The sequence below is a fragment of the Myiozetetes cayanensis genome, unplaced genomic scaffold (assembly GCF_022539395.1).
Source record: "Myiozetetes cayanensis isolate MyiCay16 unplaced genomic scaffold, myiCay2020 scf6-25, whole genome shotgun sequence".
Lineage (NCBI taxonomy): Eukaryota > Metazoa > Chordata > Aves > Passeriformes > Tyrannidae > Myiozetetes > Myiozetetes cayanensis.
Genome location: NW_026087853.1, coordinates 61,227,784 through 61,248,240, shown reverse-complemented (window position 1 = coordinate 61,248,240; position 20,457 = coordinate 61,227,784). Strand labels below are relative to the sequence as shown.

At 42.5% G+C, this 20,457-nt stretch overlaps 1 protein-coding gene across 1 annotated transcript in view; it reads right to left on the bottom strand.

Moving 5' to 3' along the window:
- Window positions 1-20,457, bottom strand: part of ABTB2 (ankyrin repeat and BTB domain containing 2) — a 114,266-nt gene that overhangs the window by 92,538 nt on the left and 1,271 nt on the right. The window lies entirely within an intron of this gene.

Here is a 20,457-nt window from a genome sequence, read left to right as displayed (position 1 = left end):
AAGCTATTCAAAGAAGTTGTGGGATGGATTCCCAGTAACAGTGATTTTTACTGCAGTGAGGCCTTGCAGTTGTTATTGTCACTGAAGGCTTGATGCTCATGATGTAAAAATCACTGTTACAGAACCTCACCATCAACTGGTGCAACTTGTCCTCCAGACTCAGAAACTTCAAAGTTACAGCAGGGCAGTGGAAGACAAAAAAATCCCTCGAAACTTTGAATAGCCAGAACATCTAGAATTCAATCCCAACTCTAATACTGACTCGAAAGGTGGCCTTGGACAGTTAGTTGAAGTATTGGTGCCACACCAATACAAGGGGTACAGTGCTGTACTAATTCACAACAATATTAAGATTAATAAAGTCAAGCCTCACTAGGAAAAAAAAAGATACTCCAATACAAGGAAATCTATCCCATACGTGTCTTTATTTTCATAAAGGGATCTGCTTTCCTTTTCCCACAGAACAACACCAGAAAGGAATACAGGTCCTGTGTTTTCAAGCCTTGGTTATACCTTCTCATATTTATTCTCCCACAATCTTCCTACATTCACTAGAAACAACAATGTGGACAAACTTGCAGAGATTTGAAAACATTGTGACTGCACCCAGTGATTAAGTATTAACAACAGACCAACCAGACACAAGAAAAGCAGGAATAATATCTGATCCTTCGTTTGGAAAGCAGGAGACATCCCTAATCCCCCCCTGCTCACTGATGTGCTCCTCATGGGATGCTACTACAGAACTAACTACAGTAAATCCATTTGGTGCTGTCTTCCCAAAAGTTTGCTCATAATTCTCATTCTTGGTCATCCTTCCCTTTTTTTTTTTTTTTATTTTTTTGCATGAGAAGTGTTAAGGACAGGAAGAATTCTGAGCAATTTGTTTTGCAATCACTACCTCCTTGGTTTCCCAAATGCAGTATTCACCCACAGGTTTTCCATGACATCTAAGAGCAGACCATGGTTTTAGAAGAATTTCTGTATCCATATTTTCTTCACAACAGAAAATTATATTTGCTTTAAGTGTATCATTTTTTTGTATTTACTAAGCACAAGTTTAAAGTTGAGCTGCTGTTTGTAAACTATTACTGGTAACAGTGAAATAGGTTTGTAAACACTGTAAGATGCTTTCCTATTGAAACCATTTAAAGCACATTTTATTACCAACTTCTTAATTTTGCCATTAATGATAAAACTATAAAGATGAACCTCCTGGTTTTCAACGTCAGAGCTAAAGGACGTACCCAAATTCATGAACTGTTGTGATTAAGAACAGTTGAGCTGCAAAAAAAAAAAAAAAATTACAACAGAATATAAAGTGCCAAACCAGATCAAAGTAGTGATTGAAGAAGCCTGGAAAGACCTATTCAACTCAGAATCTAAAGAGCTTCTCAGACAAATGACAAGAGATCCCACTCTGAGTACAACACACCTTCATCCTAATGCTGCATTTCTGCTATGAGGGCTTTTCATCATTACCAGTGAATCCCTAAGGAATGGGAAGGGGGTATATTTTACACACAGTCATAGTCTCTGAGACCCTTAAAACCAGTTAGGTGTTTTGACACACTTAGGATATCCTGGCTAAACACCTCCTGCTCTGACCCCAAATCTCTCTGGCTGTTGACTTACATTTGCAACCAAAATGTTTTAATCCCTTCTTACTTTACTCTCAGGTTAATTTATTCTGAAATGCACAATAAAAGAATTTTTTCCTTTGCAATCCCACACTCCAGCCCCACTGTCTCAGCTTCATCCCCTCAATGTTTTGGGGAAGGCTGTTTGCTATTTCTGCTTGTAGAAAAGACACCAGATACCCAGAGACACGTTTCTGATCCTACTGCAGTTGTGAGTGCACATCGTGCTGGATAAAACCTGACAAATTCCCTCTTAATCCTTGGGAAGTAAAAGGAATTAGCAGCAAGACTCAGTTCTGCAACGAGAAAGGTTTAATTAATAGGTGTCAGCACAATGCAAAGGTGGTTTCTCCATAATCCCTTTGCTAAAGGCTGGGAACGGGAAAGGCTGTGAGAAGTTCCCTCCTGTCTGGCTTTACAAGCAGAGTACCTGTACAAAGCAGCAGCTCCCAGCACAAACATCCCACCAGTAAATCCCAGGACACAGCTGACTGGGAGTTTGCATGGGCTCATATTGCTTTATAAAAGGCTTTTACCAGCACACGTTTCAGATGACTTGAAAACTCAGCAGTGGCTTCCTGAATAATGTGCCTGGCTCAGACTCACACCAATAAAACTTTTATACCGGCCCAAACTGCCACCTAGTATTTTAACATCACACATTATGCAGGGAAGCTGTTTTAGAGAGCTTTAAATGCTGTATATTTGCTCCACTTCCTCACGTCTCCGGTGATTCCGTAGCTGCCAGGAGCAAACGGCACCCAGCTGTACACAACATTTCCCGGGTCACTTTCAGGGAGGTAGTTATTAAACATAAAGGTGAGAAGCACTGATGTGCTCTGTCTAGTCAGGAAAAAAAAAAAAAAAAGCCATTTCTCGACCTGTGACGCACACAGGGTTTCTCTGTGGCAAATGGACCCGATTTCGGGGATGTGCTCCTGAATGAGCAGAGCTGGATCCAGCAGCACATCAGCTCCCTGGCAAGGCTGGCACTCAGCCACCTTCAGCTCCTGAATCCCTGTGTGCCACGATGAATGAAAGAGCCGCTCACATCCGCCGGGTGGGATGAATTAGTCACTGACAAAAGATAACGTTTTCTGCTCCCTGAATGAGAAAGTGCTGAAAACAGCCCCGTTTCTGTACCCTGAGTGCGTGTTTAAGAGCCCCCTCCGGATAATCTGCATGTAAATGAGGCAGCGTTAGTTGCGAGTATCTCTGGAAACTTAAACTGGCTGCACATTCTGAAAGTTAAGTAAAAACAGAACCATGGGAGAGAACCCCTAATTACCACATAGCGAGGGGACTGATTAAAACCATCAGGGCAGGGATCCTGTGTTTCATTAAATAAATACACCAAGTCGAGCTTTATTGTTATTTTAGCTGATGAAGGAAAAATAAAGTCTACCTCCAAATGCATGAAATTGCCTAAATTCAAAGTCTCACTGGCAACAGACTTTGAGCAGGGCAAGGTTCCCCCCCCACACCAATGTTTGTATTTAAGTATCTCACTATGGCTACTTGGATTAATACGAAATACTGAAGGCACAGTTAACCTCTGGCATTTCAGCATTCTACACAGAGAAATCCTTTGGATTTCACATGGCAGGGTGTAACGAATAAATGCAACATTAGAACACTATTTTATTCGGGTTTTTAAGCTAAAAGTAGAGAAGAATTACAGAGCATTTTGGTATAATGGACATCACCACCACCACCTCATGTATTCTCCAGCTAATAGAGCCTTTTTCTGCTTTCTCCGTGCTGCATTAAGTATTCAAAACTGACTGCCAAGGGCTTGAGCAAACAGCCTTGGTGAGGTCATTTCTGGGTAGCAATTTCACAGGGGGTTTACTTCAATTAGAGAAAGAGGGAGCTGAATTTGTATGTAGGGAGCAACTTTCCTCTCGCTACCATCAAACTCAGTTTGGTTACACTGCCCCAGGCAGGACACCCTTTGCTGGCTGTACAACCTTTGCAGCCTGTACCTCGTTACTCAGCATTATCTCTGCCGACGTTTTTGCAGTTTTTAAGCCAAAAAGAAGCCTCTACTCCCTTTTCCATCATTACTGGCAGCCTCAAAGGGAATCCCACATCCAGAACTGGTACTGCTGGTTAATGGGATCCAGCCCCTTTGAGGAAAGGTTCAGCATAATCCCAGCATTTTCACGGGAGAGAAAGTTACAAATCTCATCGGTTGTTTTTACTAATCACTTTAAAAGCTCGAGTTTTGTTAAGAGCTTCGTTCAAGGGCTGAACAAGTTAACACAGAGTAACTTTCAGTGTCACGCTCTCTTTTCAAAAGTTTATAGTCTCGAAGCAAAAAATAAAGATGGAAGAAAAGCTGAAACTTCCACAGTCACCATCATTGCTATTTTAACTGGCATAAAATTCTCTTCAACTGCTTACTTATGTATTATTAGTCTTAATTTTTATAGGTGACATTCCGTGTAAGGGTTACGTAAGAATAAGGCATAACCCTCTCCCTGTTTTCCTGGGCAGGCAGTGTTTAAAGTCACACTTCTCCAAAGAAATACTGAAGGAGTTTTTGGTTTGTAAAAGCTCCACAACGCAGTAGGTAGAGAAATCAAAATATTCTGAGTTCTCCACTTGCACAGAGCAGAGTGACTCAGTTCTCCAGGTACCTTCAAGCAACATCCACATAAGTGGCTGTAACTTTAAAAAGAGCATCCAGTCATAATGAAGGACAACAAAGCTGGGTCTCCTATAACCAACAGATCCTACTTGGCCATTTTCTAAGCTTAAAATGATCAGGCAGGTTGTGCCTTCGACTCTGGGAAGGGGGACAGGAAAGGAAAGAAGAAAGAAAACAACCACTGAAACATGAGACCAGAGCTCACAGCCAGACTTCAAACCCTTGATTTTGAAGGAAAGTGAAGGACAGTCTGGATAGTGAAAATACTGATATTCTCACACACTGCAATAACACATCACGGCTCCAACTCAGAGGAGAGAGTGTGCAAGAAATGTATACTAACAGCTGACTGCCACAAGGAAGACTTAGGATATTTTTGTTGGGTTTTGGGGGAGTTTTTTGGTGGTTTTGCACTGGGGTGTTTTTTCCATTTCTGTTTTGTTTCATTATTTTATATATTAAACATATATTATATATAATATGAATGTTTAATATATATATACACATATATATTATATATATACATATATATACCAAAGAGTAGAAATAGTTGTGACTGTACCAATGGCTACAAGGCAACTCAAGAATTTGTGGTAGCAAGTGGCTCAGTCCCTAGGGATGGTGTAATTTCTCTCTGGAGACTCCCTAGAGCAAAGGGATGTCTCTGTTTCATGCTCTGGCAGAATTAAAGTTCTGCCTTTGAAAGCTTCATTTTCCCATAGTTTTTTTCACAGCACTTAAAGCCACAGCTTTGCTCACTGCAGTCTGTCAAGTGCAGGACTTGGGCAATCCCAAGACCTGTTCCTTTCCAGCAGAGCCCATCAGCGGTCAGGCTGGACCCAGATGGTCTGGGCTCACCATCCCTGCCTTTGCCACAGGGTTCTCATACAACTGTGTGATCACAGGTGATGTAACACTTGTTTGTGCAGTTCTTTCCTTCCCTGAACTTTAGAGACCCCACAAAAAGTTAAAGGAAGCTACTGACACCTTTAAAATGTGAATTAAAAACAAGAGACACAGGGAGGGAGAAAAATCTCACGGCCCAAAAGTTATCCAGCAGCTCAAAACCACAGCAGGCAGAAGATGTGGGACTGCCAACTGCTTGGGAGAGAGCCTCTGGATTGCTGCCTCCTCCTCTCTGGAGCTCTGCCACTGCTTCCCTGCACCCACCTGGGTGGAACTCAACAGTTTCCAGAAGGAGAAAGGCCCCCTGCACTCCAGGTGAGGCCAAGATGACAGCAGACCACGTAATGTGCAGGACTGTGTTGTGTGCACGTTAACTGGGCAGAATGATAACCATCACAGAATGCAGCAGCTGATCTTGGGGTCCACATTGCTTAATAAAGCCAGGAACAGCCTCAGCAGGTTTGTGGGTAACCCTGCTTTAGGCTGCCCACTTCAGGAGGGGTGTGGGTGAGCTGCAGACAGAGCAGCAGATGGTCTGTGCCTGACAGTGGTCACAGACCTGCAGAGCAGGGCCCTCAGGGTGAGGGGGGAGAGCTGGGCACGCAATGCCTGGCTTTGAGAACACTGAGGGCCAGTTTAAGAGAAGGCTACAACTGTTTGAAGGGTAGCTACAAAAACTGCAGAGTCACATTCTTCTCAGGAGCAGCACAGGGTGCACCATGAACTCTGACTCGGGAGCCTCAGGCTGGGTATTGGGAGATCAGAACCATTCTTCACCAAAAACCAAGCAGGTTGCTCAGAGGGGCTGTGGGGGATCTACCACATGGATGTTTCCTTGATTCAGAGATGCAGAGCCATCTCCTACCTGCCTAGTTGTGGCAGGAGCCCACTTAGAGGTGGGAGATTGGACTGAGTGACCTCCAGGAGCTCACCCCAACCAGCATCTCAGTGATTCTGAGGTGACCAAGAAGCTCTGCAGTACAGCCACGAGTTCCAGCTCCTGAAGTGTTCATTTATATTCCTCCTCCTACCCTTTCTTGGGTCTAATTCACAAGCTGACAGAGCTTTCACAATGAATGAATCAAAAATACTTTAAAAAACCCCAGTAAAACCCAAACCACAGTGAACTTTATCAAGCCCATGCAACTTCCCTGATGTCAAGGGGATGTTTAATATAACAGAGCATGTATCTAAAAAAACACTACAAGATAATCTACATAAAACACTTAATTCCTTTTTAAAGTGCTGCTTTTGTCTTAGCCTGTCATAAGCTGAGGAAAAGAGAGGGGTAAAGGCAAGGAAGAAGCACATCATTCCCCTCCCACAAAAATAATCCAAATATTCATTAAAGGCCTGAATATTTTCAGCAGACCCAAATACTTAAGCAATTCTTAATGCCTTCAACACCCCTGCCTGAATGTTGTTACTGATTACTTGCATTAGGAAGTTGAGGCCAAAGAATAATGTGTCCCAAAGCAGCCAATTGGGAAAAAAAATAATCAGCGAACAGCTGTGTGATTGCTGCACAACAGTTGTGGGAAAGGCAGTGCACCCAGGGCAGCTCCTGATCCATGACATCAGCGTGGCTCAGGACAGAAGGAAAGCATTAGAGATGTGAAATAAGCTCAGAGCACGGTCCACACCGTGCAGGACGGGCAGCAGAATGCAGCTCGTTAGCACAGCCCCATGAATGCCATTATTCAACCAAAATTAACACTGCATCGCTCTCAGCTCCTCAGTGTGCCAAGCCAGGAGTGTTTTAAGAGGAGGCAGAACTCAGAGCCCAAGAGATCTCATTCTGGTTCACCTCATGCTTCTACTCCCCCTTCTATCCAATTAAGGCTGCCAGTTCCATGAACTACTATATATTATATATATACTATATATTAATGACCACACATAGCTGACTGGGCCCTCCCAATGAAGTGAAAAATGCTGGTTGAGAACCCTCCTTAAAAGCTGAATGAACCCTTGGTCCTGTGCTTATGACTCCACTTTGCTCTGCAGGAACTGAAAATTCTGTTATTAAACAATTACAGAGCAGGTTTCTCACCAGATCATTCGATCTTTTTGAAAAGTCATCTACTGATCCTTTCCTCCATCTCAAAACTAATCGAGGTTTTAATGGCTGATCCATTTGCTCACAGTACTCAAAAAACCTCTGCCACAAGCAGATGTGATTATAACGTAGTAAGTTGTTCTCAAACCATTAGGGCTGCACAGGGGATACATCAGACAGACACTGCCAAGGAACTCAGAAGTTTAAATGCAGAATAAATTCTCTTGTAAATTAAGCACTGGGATTTGAGGGCAGAAGAGATTGAGAAGCTGTTTTATGTATCTTTTTTTCTCCCCTCTCCTGAAAGACTTTTAGGAAAGTGAGAACTTTTGTGTTGGCAAGACTGAACAAAGTGAAGAAGCCACACTAGCCCAAGACAAAAATTTATACATAGCAACTGTGGAACACAGTCAGAGTTCAGTTTTCCTTGTGCAAGTATTTATACAGCCTCCTTCCACTCCTGAAAATGAGTAAATAGAGCCAATATTTCAACAGGGATCCACTTTGCTTTACTCCTTATTTTAACTTCATTTGATGCTCTTAACCTATAGATCTGAATACGTAACATATGTCCTAGGAACCCCAGCCTTCTGACAATAGATGCTAAGGTTTTTTTTAAATAATAATTGAAGGTCAAGCTCCGTGATTAATGGGTTCTTTAATGTGTTATGCTGATTTTGGTCCAAAACAAGCAGCTGCTTTACATGACCTGCTTCATTTCAACAGCAGAATCACAAAAAGTAGAAGAAATCACTCCCACACGAGTCCCCTAAAGCTCACAGAACAAGCACAGAGAATAACCTGCTGTCCCTGAACAACAGAAAAGTGTCCTCAGATGAACCAGTCCTATAAAATACTATATATTTTTCCAGATATTCCCTGAGCAAGCTCCTCAGTAGCAGCTGAGCAAGAAGCAAGGTTAGGAGAGCAGTTGATTATTAATGCAGATCCATATTCAGACCCAAAAGTCAAACCAGAATGTGTCCATCAATCCCTAATTAAGATGAATCACACGAAACTCCTGTTGTCTTCTAGAAATCATGTGGGTGACATTCAGCTGCAGCCAGCCCATGCAGGCTCCATGAATATTTTAAAGTAGTGTTGTGTCTCTCCCCCCATAACCGGCTCAAGGGACCTGACAACAAAAGATCTCGTCCCTCCAAGCAAAATACAGATTGAAAATACAAGTGACAGTAGCTTCCCACCATTGTGGAATATCAGAAAGAGCTGTAAGCCACACCAGACTGTTCCAATCAGCCTTACTCAATCACTCGAGCACTTCTTTGTTATGCACTCTCATCAGAGAAATACTTGGCAGTGTTCACATGGAAATCAGCAGCAGCTTTTTGGATCACTTCTTTTGCTGGAGAACCAGCCCAAACTTTTCAGAATGAGGATGTTTCACTAGAATGCTCTTTCAGAAATACAATGCTCTGCTGAGGACTCGGGCAGATGGCTTGGCTGAGACAGTGCTGTTTGAAAATTGTCTCCAGTCAGATTGAAAGAAAATCAAAAATAAAGCAGCAAGTCTTTCTGAGATATTTACACCTGGAAAAGCAGCAGTTACTGGAAGATGGTCATGGAATAGTCTCCTCAGTCACTGATCCCAGCCCCAGGGTTAAATGCTACCCAAGTTGTTTGATTTCTAAATGGGATTAATTGGTAGCTCTGGTCTCCTCCTTGACAGACACATCACCACTGCATCCAACAGTATTTATCTGGCAGTATAGCTTTCACCTTCCTCCTGTTCACAGTTCCATTCTTTCAAGCAGCTGAAAAGGCACTACATAGCCAAATAACAGCCATGGTTGGAAAATGCCTGGAGAACAAACCACCCTCTTGTACAGTTCCCTTCAGTCAGGATTCAAAACCACAGACGGGCCTGGGAGAAGAAGTTTTAAATCAGCTTTTTTTTTGCCACAAGAAGTTTGCTGAGCTCCTATTCTGTCCATCCTGAATGTGTCCTCAGCATTGTTTTGTTGCTATTTTTTAGGAAAGGAGCATCTTGTCTACAAAAATTAAATTGGAAAGTGATGGAGAAATTCTCCAGTCCCCCCATATGTCAAGGGAGCATCAGCTGCCCAGTCAGACACACTGAGAGCTTTGCAAACTGTGCAGTTCATTACACACAGATTATTGTGCTTATCTCCCACAGACAGATAAGAAAACTGTTTGCTCTCCAAAGCAAATCACTCCAGTATCCCATTTCAACCTAAGAAAATACAAGGATAAGTGACCCTGTGATCTACCCAGGGCTAAAAACTGAGCCAGCATCCCTGTCACTTGGTGGATCAGACACATACACTCTGGGCTCTAGATGTTTGACTAACACACAGAATCCCCGAAAATCCTCCCTGAAAAATAAAACCTAATCCCCAAAATGAGTCCAGGGAAGCGGAGGCAGGAGCTGCTCTCTTGTCTGACGTGCCCAAAGCTCTCTGTGGCTCCCCAGCATGTGCCAGGGACCCAACTCTCTGCTGCTTTCCTCCCCTTTCAGCCCAGCACAACCAATTAAGTGAGAGTTGAATCAGGCCCCTGCTATATAAATGGGCCATTTGAAGTTACACACGTTACTTTACACGGAAAAAATTCCAGCTTTTAAAAAATGAGCATGTAAAATATAAAAAGACATTGAAGGCACACACAAGGCAGCTTTGCTTCGCCCTGCCTGTTCAGGAGAACAGATAGCCTGTTCTCTGCCTCTCCTTTAACTGCAAACCTTATACTAGCTGTGTATATTTTGGAGCCTTTCCCACCCTACCATGATTTCCTGTCTGAGTCTGCAGCCCATGGCAACAGCAGAAAATTGGAGTGTGGGCTCTGCAGATGGTGGAAGGCCAAATGCCCCGTGCCAGCTCAGGATCTTCTGCCACAACTTCTGCATTATCTAAGGCCTGGTTGTGTGGCAAGAATTACCTTCGTGCTAATAAATTATATTCGCTGGAATTTGTAAGTTGTGCTCCCCTTAGGGGAGCTCTGGCCTTCTGCAGGGAACGGGAAAAACCACAATGGCACAGCCTTACACACTCTGTAAAGGGAAAACGATCCTCTGAACTGCTGTGGAGGTAGAGAAAATTCACACAGTTTTATCACTCCATTCCAGCAGCTCACAGGTCACTGAGACTATTTAGAACCAAAGGAGCACAGTCCCCTCCCCAAATTTAGGGATGTGCAGAACACACAGCATGCCCCAGAATAACCTACAATGAAAGCTGCATTTCCACATCTGCCAAAAAAAACACGAGACCCAAGAATGCACAAACAGGGAAAAGGTGCCAGGAACAACTCCAGGGTTGTTTTCCATTGAGAAATGGAGTGTTAAGCATGAATCTTCCTCGAGTGGCTTTAATAAGAGACTCTGCACCTGGCAGTGCCCTGTGAGAACAGAGCTGGAGGGAGTGGCAGGGGGAAGGCCACGCTTTCTCAAAGGAATAACACCAATAAAAGCACACCAGTCACCCTGCTCACACTCACCAGCACAGCTACAAAATCACCTCAGTGCACAGATGCTTTAAATCCACCCCTGCTCCCTCAAATATGAGAGGACATCCAGGTGTTCCATGGAATGAGGGGTCACCATCAAAGCTTCTCCCACCTCAAGGTGTAAAGCTCTTAAATTTATTGCAAAGCACTAAAACAAAACTACCCCAAGACAAACATGTGGCCTCAGCTCAAGTGATTTCAGACCAGGAAACTGCTTCAGAAAGGATCAATTCTTTTCTGATAAGCAATAACCGATCAATCCCCTATTAAATCTAAGGGAAATTATTCCTTTGGTTCCAGCAAGGTTAGAACTTGAAGGTAAGCAGCACTTCCCACACAGATTCTGAGCTTCTTTCAGTAAACAGCATTGACAACAATTCCAACAAATTTTTCTGCTTGGTGATCTTACTGTCATCACCCCCAAACATCTTTTAAGTTCAAACAAAACTGGTACTGACTGAAGCCAAAATTTCCACATGTACTGACAAAAAAATAGAAATTTTCATAACACTTCCTGGAAAGAAACACTTTACGAGTCTTTATATATTGACAATAGAATTAAATGGTTTATTAAAACCAACAATAAAGATAACATGTCTGGTTGCTGTTGTAGTTTCTTATCTTCTTCCCTCCCCTCTAAGTATCCTTGAGTGAAAATATCCAAAGACACCTTATAAATTTGATATAACAAAAGTACAAGGAACCACGCTAAGATCATAATAAAACTGTATCAGTTCAACTCTAGAGCAATTTTTATGATATCTAGACTAAACAAAGCTGCCAGTGCAAGCTGAGCATTAAACAGGGTGGGGAGTGGAGGGAAGATAACATATATATTGAAATGGATTTCCTCTGTGGGGGTGGATATATATATATATATATTTCTGCTCTTTGGCTGAATGTTATCTCTTATATTCTCACAACAAGCATCCATCCTTAAGTGTTTTAGTTAGACCTGTGGTGTTATCTCAGGAAATTGCACAAAACCTGGAAAGAAATAAAAAGGAACTTCATAACCTTTTAAGGACAAGTTTAGGGCATTAACCAGTCCCATTAATCATGGAATCATTGGATCCTTTAGCTTAGGAAAGTGCTCCAAGACCAGAGTCCAACTGTTAACCCACCATTCCTCATGGTTCTCATCACTGGTTCTTCCAAAGTCAGCCCCCAATAAAACACCCCAAAGAGACACCTCTGACATCAACACTCTGGCTGATGGCACACACAGGGTGCTCTCCACCTGCTCCAAAAACACCATCCCTGCTCCTCCAGCCTCAGCAGCATCCCAGCACCACTTCCTCATCCAGGAGAGGCCAAAATCCCATTTCAGGTTAAAAAGAAAAGGATCATCCAAGAGGAATCAAAGTTAAAGATGAGTCAACTGTCTAAAAAGCAGCTCAAAAATCAAGTTTGTGCTTTCATCTACTAGTTTGGACACACATGGAGCACCGAGTAGCTATTTTAACAAAACAAGCAAACAAGAATCTAACTGCTACTAAATTCTATTAAAACATCAGAAATACAACCAGTCTGAGGAAAATATGAGGCAAAACTGGCCTGAGCCCCTACTTTAGCTGCTTGCCAATACTCAACTCTTGCCCTTCAGCTGAAATAGTCATGTGCTTTATTCACAAACAATAAAATGTAAATATTAGAAGAAACTCTATTCACTGTCAACTTGGAATTAATCAGGAGAAAAACCAGAGCTATATAGGATCAAGAAAATAATAGATAATTACGCCTCTGCATGTTTATCTTTTTTATGTATAAATCCCAGTGTAAACACACAGTCATGCTCCCTTCTTTATTCTCCAGGTCCCAGGCAACAGTCTGCAGATTGGGATAGAAATCCAAGGAACAGAATTACCCAGCATGGACTGTAATGTTATAAACACTAAAGACTGGGACAAGCAGATTATGTCTTTTGTAGTGTTCCTTTCCTCTCATCCCTGAAAAATCATAAACAGCATTTACTTTGATCTTTCACAGCCCCATAGAAAATTTATCAGTTGTTATAAATTTACATCCACAAACTGAAAAGCTAGTCTGAAATGTTTATTTGGCTTCAGTTCCTTGTCTCTATCCCATGATTATACCACAAACACTCTTAATCATCTCAAGCATTTTAGTGTCACCACACAAAAACTACAAAATTGCTTAAGCACATTTTCCACTGTTTTCCTCTTTTTCGCTTGTTCATTTTTGGGCAGGGAGAGCCAAATGCAGCCCCTGACAGGCCACCCTGGCTCAGTTCAGGTGTGAAGCAGGTTAAGTAGCCCTGTGGACATCAAACAGGTTTTAAGGAAGAAGTGGTCCACGTTGTTTAGTAACTAGAAACAACCAGAACAAGATGGACAGGTGCTCAGGTGCACACCTGACCTGTGAGTGTCTGGGTCAAACCCACACAAAGAACACCAAACACTTTCTGCTTGGTCCACAGGAAGGAGGGAAGTGCTTGGACAGCGATCCCTGTGACCTGATTTAAAGATGCTCCCAAGGTTATGGCCCAAAGTCTCAGCTCTGCTCAACACCCTTTTTAAGGTCACAGCAAAGACCAATCCCAACAGCTCCTCCACAAGCAGCATCATTTGGACTAGGGTTGATAAAATCACATCCTTAAGCAACAGGTCTGGAGCAGATGAGGAGGAAGTTTACAATTCCGAGGGACTTTCATCTGCACGGAACACATAACGTGGAGGTTTTAACAGACAAGGATTTCACAGCTCAGAATTCCATTTAACTCCAATTAAAAAGGACTGATCCCCAGTGTCCACTCCTGAAGACAGCACAGGCACAGCATTCCCTTTCCTCAGTAGTTACTTCCACAGTGTTAATTCCACTCCACACATCCCACGCTCACCCAAGTGCAGCCACCACCCCTGCAGGGTGCAGGCAGACCTTGAATTCCAGGTGGACAAACCCCCTCAGCCATGCCCTGCCCATCACTGGTCCCTCCCTGCTCCCTCTGCCAAGCTCTCCAAGCCACCCCCTGTTCCTAAATGTTTCCTGAGGACCAGGAGGAGCTCCCAGATCCAGCCCAGCCTGTGACCCAGCTCAGAAGGCAAGTCTGGATGTGTTGGGGTCAAAGGACCAAACCCTTCAGCACTGGTGCATCTTTTCCTCTTTGTATGACTGCTCTCCTGGCACAAGTCCTGCAGCTCCACTTGAAAGGTTCTCCTCACTCAAATGCTTGAAGGGCTGGACCAGATCAACCTTCCAACATGGTATTCTCTGAGAAATCCACAACTTGGGATCCTTAAATAGACTTAGATGCTCTCAAGGCTCACTGTAAGTATAGAAAATCTATCTCCTCTTCTGTAAGGAAAAGAATCAAGAGCTCTGTTGGAGGGCTTTGGCCCCAATTTGTAAACCAGGAAAGCATGAATCCACCACTGTGCTGGATTTACTGCTGCCTCAGGCTTGCTTGGATTTAACCAAATGTCACGTTGGGCCCTTAGGTTCAAAATAACATGTAAATTAATCCCATTAAAACAAGAAGAGCATCAGAAATGACTGTGTTTATTCTTCTGCTCATCAGCCTCAATCCCCATTGCTCAACAAGAGCAAATGGACATTTTCTCCTGCACTGGTGGAGCAGAATTTAATCCGGGAGAGAGGGGTTTTTTAATGTCCAGTGTATGAAACTGCAAAGTCCTGCACCATAAACAATAGAAAAGTGTTTATAAATATATACATTTTACATATATATTGACTTGAGAAGCTTAGCACTGACCAAAAGCAAAACAAGAACTAAAATGTAAACAAATAATTATTTCTCTGAATGTTTCCAAACATTCAGAAGATAAAAGACAGTGAGGGATTTGCTGGTCACTGTTGGGTGTCCAGTGGGTTTATTGTGTTTAGAAGCCTCTGTTTCTCCTCATTTGAATTCCACTGGCACAATGGGCAACTTGCTCAAGAAAAAGTAAAATGTAAAATGTATTGGTCTGTAAGAAAGTACAACTTTGTGGAGATCACAGGATTAATGTTATCTTTGGCCTTATTTTTCCCTTTTTTTTTTTTTTTGCATGGCTGCAAAATTATTTCTTTTTTAAAAACCTACTTCCTTTCCAGTTCAACACTAGAAGTACACTTTTGGTATAAGCTCCCAATGCACTTTCGAGCTTCAGTTCTTTCTGAAGTTAATTAAGTGTTGAGTCCTAAGCCCACACTTCTCTGCAACTCGGTAATTGTGTATTAAGTGAATTTTATAGTCTATTGTAAAGAAGTATTTCCAGGACTTTACTTATGTTTCCTGCAGAGGACTTTATAAACTTAAGTGTTTCCTTTGAGTTGTTGCAAACTCACCCATTACACCACCCAGCAGATTAAAAAAAGCTTTATGTGGACCATTAACTGGCAGAACTGAATCACACCAGGTACATCAGCAGAAATAAGTACTACAACATGAAAACATTAATACCCAAACAAGATTTTTCAGAGCAAAAGTTACTCATTTCACCCCATTATCAAAACACAACTTATTCAAAATTCTGCTGTTCGCTACCCTGCAGTACTGGCGCCTTTGATTTTGGAGAAGCCCCAAATTAGGCAGGATTAAGGCATCAAAACAGTCAAAATATGCATGATATCCATGCTCTGGGTGAGTGCTGCCCTCAAGGAACAGGAGGCAGTGTGGAATGCTAGAGATCAGCTAGGGGAGTTCATTGACAACCATCAACTCGCCCCAGATCAGATGAGTTTAGATTTCAAATCCTATTTTATTATTGAGAATATGAACAACCAGAGCTCATTCATTTTCTGCTGACACACACACACACTGAACAATGTGCAAGAGCATCCCAAATATCCAATCACTGCTGAAGCCTGAACTAAAGCAACACCATTTTTTCACCTGAAAAATAAATAAATCAAGGAGCCAAAGAGCAGAACTGTTATAAGTGAGGGGTTTACACACCGAGAACAAAACCCTGTGCTGGCCCCAACAGAATTCACTCAGTTCAAGCCCTTGGCTTTGGCAGTAACAAGAGATCTCAGTCTGGGCACAACAGGTCACAGTTTTCTCTCCAAAAGGTCCCTCCCTCACAGGCCCAGCTCCTCAGCCTCAAAGGGTTAAGGTGCCAGCAACCCCAATTCCCCTAAAAATCCAAATATAACAGGCATTTGGTAGTTACACACTGAGGGGGTTTCAGTTCTTTAACCAACTGAATTGGAAGGACACACATTTTATTGCCATGGGGTAAATATATTTATGACAGCATCATGACTTCATTAATGCAGCTTTCCTTTAGTATCACTAAAAAAAAATATAACCACAGAAAACTAACTATAAGGGGGGAAAAACAGGCACTTTAGCCTTGCTTGAGCTATACTTTAAGCTAAAATGCACAAGTAAAATGCAGACAACTGCAGAGAAGCAACTGGTGGTTTGTGCCTGTAGGAGAGGTGAGCATGTACATGTAAGCATTAATATTTAGGCTTACAGAATTTGTCCCTGGTGGTTTGTGGATATAAATCCAAGCCCTTGGCTGTGGAGGAGTGGAAGCACACCAGGTATGCTGGGGGCCCACAGGTGAATGAAGCCATAATTTGAATAGGATCATAGCCACAACCAGCTCATCCCACATGGAAATGTGGACAGGAGCCCATCACATTCCTGCCCAGGAACCCCCAAAATTGCTTTAAACTCCTGCTTCAGACACAGGAACGTAATGCAGAGTTATTTTTTTTTTTCTTAAATAATTGGCAAGCCACCTGCAGCACCTCTGTCCTAGCCCTCTATTTCTCCTCAGCTTGGTTTATTGACTGCATTGACAGCTCTCTTCCCCAAAATCCACCCCTTCCACCATGCAGTGCTTTCCTCAGTAGTTGTGGAGCTGATAGCTTATTAAAATTGATGAGGCTCTTGATGAGCACACCAGTTTGTTCAGCTCAGATAACAAAAGGACATTCTGCTCATCTTGAAGTGTCATTATTTCTTTTCCCCCATGCTGGATTTCAGTACAGCACCACAACTACACTGAAATAACTATTTTAGACCATTTTGCTAACTACAAAAAAAGGAATTTTTAGAATGGCATAGCTTTAAAAATCCTAAATTATTTATTTTTACTAATTACCCTCAACTTTAAAACTGCCTATAATTTTTAACCTGTATTAGTGCAGTGAGAAACATAAAAGAAAATGGGATTAGTGACACTAAATCCCAAATCCATGCTTGATGTATGGCAAGGTTTAGAGAAGAAAATATAATTTTATTCAGTCCAACCCATTCCCTCTCACTGTAAGCAAACATTACACATTTCCCCCCTCAAACCCTTGCTAAGAAAAATGCCTTAAGACACAAGTAGAGTTTATTTCAGACCCTTGTTTCCACTCATCAGCTGCACAGGCTCATTTCTGGATTAGTTCATCCAGGGAGAACTTCAAGTGTTTGGGCTGAGAGGTACATGGACAAACAGCGTTATCAAATTAAATTCCAACCCCCACCTTAATTTTTTTTTTTTTCAGCACAAACATCTGTCAACACTGGTATCTGCAGAGCCCCAGGATGTGCTGATGCATTAAACAGCACAGCAGGTGGACAGGCAGGCACGGGAGTGTTTGGCCACAACCAGACAGTTAAATACAACCTAAGTGCTCCAGTTAACAGGGCAAGAACAGCAAAACGTATTTGCAGTGCTGATGGCTCGAATTCTAAAGAACCAGGCACCAAACACAGGCAGGGCAAGGAAAAAAAAATTATGTTTCCAAGGTAAGTTCACATTTCAACTCGTCTCTCAACAAACATTTTAAATCAATAAACTAATATTCCAAATTAGCATGTCTTAAAAATCCCTGTGAAACTACTGGGTGCATTCTTTACTTGAGCTGCATATCATACACCTCTGTGTAATTAAAAATAGGAAAACACACGTATTTCAGTTTACACAGGTAATTTTTTTTACCTTCCTGTAGCCACGTTTTTCAGTAGCTGCTTGTAACTTTTGCTGCTTTTGTTTCATTTTCTTTCCAGCCTGCAGTGCATTATTTTTGCACCAGTCCACCTGGACTCTGCCTAAAAAGACTCAGTCCTTGGAGACATCAACACACCCAGAGGCTTGGCAGAGCTCCTTAAGGCCATGAGCTCAGAGGACATTCCTCCTTCCACAGAACTCACACTGGCAGCACAAAACATCCCACAGAGGCAGCGGAAAGTTGATTAAAGAACAGCTTCACAGAAAGGGCAAAGAAATAAGAGAGGCACAGATTATTATTTATTAAAAAATAATATTAAAATTCCCCCCTAAGCGCTCAGAGTGTTTAAACTTCACCCTTCTCACACACCAGGTGTTGATTAAAACACATTTGTTATAACACATAACATTACTGCAAAGCCTCGAGACCAGCGAGTGGACTGTGGGCTGTGATGGGAGATCAGTCACTGAAGAAACACAGGGCTAGGACTCAGTCTCTGGAGGATTTAGGAAGATTTATGTATTTACTTACTATTTCTTTGACTCCAAAGCAGCAGGCTATGCTGATCTAATAATGAAAATGGTATTCAATAGATCATAATGCCAGAAATGTCCATTATGATAATCTCCTGCATAGGACACCGCCATGGATTTCATCCCGAGATTGCAATGCTTGACTGGAGTTAGAACTGAACCTCTAAGTGCTTTTTATCTCTGACATCAAACTCAGGGCTATAAAACCAAAAACCCGACACACACGTGCCAAGTGTGCAATTTATGAGTCCTCCACTAAAATGCTCTTACTAGAAAAGAAGCAAAAGTGACAGCAAAGCAAGTTTTCCTGTTCCTTAAACAGAAATAAATCCAGCTATTTCACCATCAGATCCACTTCAGATTTAAATTAATGTAAAAGACAAGATCATTTGAAAGCACTGCAGAGAATGAAGTGAATGCTACTCATTTACAATTCCTACAGGGAGAAGAAGAAAGAAGTTATTTCAAGCTTTTTTGCATCCATATAAAACCATTTGTGGCCTCAGAACCGCAAGAAAAGCCATTTAGAAGATTCACTGACTTGTGTCAGGTAAAATACCGGTGACAGACTGTCAGAGGAAATCACAGGATGCCTTCATGTGCGGTTTTATTCAATTTCCAGACTTAAAAAATGCATCCAATTATTGACAGAATTGATCTGAAAGGCAGGAACAACAAAAGAGGCAACAGAAGCCAATCCTTCTGTGGCCACTGCCTGCCTGGCTTTGCACTGGAGCAGCGTTATCAGAACTGACCATTTGGTGCTCTGAATATTTATAAGCGTTTCCCTGCACAGCCACCCTTCTTTCCATTGAACACCAGCGTCCATTCATCCCCTGCAATTTTCCCAAAGAGATTTCTCTCAAAAAATAGATTAAAAAAAAAAAAAAAAAGACTCTTCCTCTCCATTTTACCCACAGAACTCACGTGGCAAAAGCACTGAGAACACCAAAAGTGCTTATTTTAGTTCGCAGAACCACAATATTTCACTCGAGCTTCCCTAAATAAGGGAAAAAAAGTCCTCTTTTTGGACCGGGTGACAAACACTCCTAGGATAAATAAAGAATAACAAGTGTTTTGCCAGACAGGACATCCTCATCCCTTTCTAGTCATCCAAGAGCTCGGAGTCAAAAATGCTGATGGTCTGTGTTTGACTTTGAAAGTTACAGCTCTGCCCTGAAACAGCGCCAAGAGAGCATCCCGAAGGGCTCCTCACTTTTATTTCACGAACATTTAGTGACACTGCCAGCGCAGGGAGGGCAGACAGGAGTGCACAGGAGGGGTTTTGTGAGCTCCCTTCATGGCAGGAGGCCTCTTACCTTGGAATTTGAGCCAGGGGACACTCCCTGCACTTATCTACTCGCGATCTGAATCGCGACATTACTGCCAGGGTATGGGATGACCTCGGGAAATCCCTGCATCCCAGGAGAAGGTGAGTCAGCCCTGTTCCCACACTGTTTTGCACTCACCTAAGGGGTGTTTTCCCTCCTTCACTTGTCTCTCACCATGAGATTATCTTCTGAACAGACCAAGCCCTGGGTTTCAGAGTTAAACCATTAAGGTGTTAAGCATGGAATAACCCACCATAAGGATGAGACCAGAGAAAGTCCCGAAGCTGCGGGTGGTACACGAAATAGTTTCCCAAACTCCACGTTTCTCTGAATTTTCCACCGAGAAATGTGGCATCCCTCAGTGTGACAACGCAAAATAAACACAACTGTCACAGCTAAAGCCTCCCAAACCGCTCCTCGGTCCTGCAGCAAGACGCCAACATTCCTCTATCTGCTTATTTGCTTAAGCGCTCAAAACCTTTGCTTTCCAAAGAAATTACAGGGGTAAGCACCTTCACACCGTGTTATTCTCATCACCGAGGCGCCGTCCTGCACACTCGCTTTGGCAAGCAGAGCACAGGCTCGTGTTTAGTGCACAGGACAACACAGCTCTCTGCTGAACCAGAAGCAAGCCCAAGTCACGCACAGTTACAACTTTGGGCTCAGAAACTGAATTTTACCACTGCAAAGAAAAAAAAAAGATTAATGATGTTTTCCCTCTCCGGGCTGTATGTAGGAGCAGCATCTTTAAGGTGAAGCTGCAAGACACTCACTATAAGGTAGGTTTTGTTTAAAAGCGACAGTGGTGTTTTCTGAAGAGCAGCTTCTGGAGCACATTTCACCTCGTGGTTACAGAGAACCACGTTTACACGCCAGTTAAAGAGTAAAAAACGCTCAAAACAGCAGCTGGTGGAAAGTCAGCTGGTGGAAAGTT